The sequence below is a fragment of the Poecilia reticulata genome, chromosome 18, assembly GCF_904066995.2.
Source record: "Poecilia reticulata chromosome 18, P_reticulata-male-v2, whole genome shotgun sequence".
Taxonomy (NCBI): domain Eukaryota; kingdom Metazoa; phylum Chordata; class Actinopteri; order Cyprinodontiformes; family Poeciliidae; genus Poecilia; species Poecilia reticulata.
Window position 1 is genome coordinate 22636716 of NC_088847.1, and position 292 is coordinate 22637007.

Below are 292 nucleotides of genomic sequence, written 5' to 3' on the forward strand. Positions count from 1 at the left end.
ACTCTTTATGATAAACAATGTAATATTAAAATAATGAAGCTTGTGTACAAACATAAACTAAGTTTGTCTGTTGTGTTTTTAATTAAAAGTGAGTAAAAAAGTATGATTCAATCAAACTACTAAGTGTTTTTGATTTTGATTTTTTTTTTAGATCAAATGTTTACAAAACTAAAATCTAAGTTTTACAAATACTAAAAGTAAGATTCAATAAGAAGAAAAAATTTATCAAAAGTAACCTTAGACGTTATTTTTGTGATGGATTTTTGAGCTAACGCTAACGGCTGTTTCCGGT